Source organism: Propithecus coquereli, unplaced genomic scaffold (assembly GCF_000956105.1).
Source record: "Propithecus coquereli isolate 6110/MARCELLA unplaced genomic scaffold, Pcoq_1.0 Scaffold314, whole genome shotgun sequence".
In the NCBI taxonomy this organism is placed as follows: Eukaryota; Metazoa; Chordata; class Mammalia; order Primates; family Indriidae; genus Propithecus; species Propithecus coquereli.
Genome location: NW_012148775.1, coordinates 3,294,794 through 3,295,163, shown reverse-complemented (window position 1 = coordinate 3,295,163; position 370 = coordinate 3,294,794).

The following is a 370-nucleotide window of genomic DNA, read 5'->3' as shown; positions in this document are numbered from 1 at the left end:
GATGAAGAACTCTGGTGGTTCAGTTCTCCCTTGACACTATTTCTTTGAGACGTAGGTATTTTCTAGAATACAAATGGAAGTGACCCCTTATGAGAATGCAGATGTCTTCCCCCACCAATTAAATCAGAATTTCTGGGGGTGGGGTCTGGGTGTTTTTCAGTTTCCCCAGGCTTGAGGAGCACAGTCACGTGTCTGAAGCCCCCCTGCCTCCCTCACCCCAAACACAACAACTGAGAGAGACAAAAGAACACAGGAAATCCTCACCGAGAAGGGCCGCAAAGTGTTGCTCTCCTGGTCTGCTCCACCCACCATTTGCATTTCCAAACATACTTCAAAACCTTGAAGACTAGTTCCGACCGAGATGATCTGC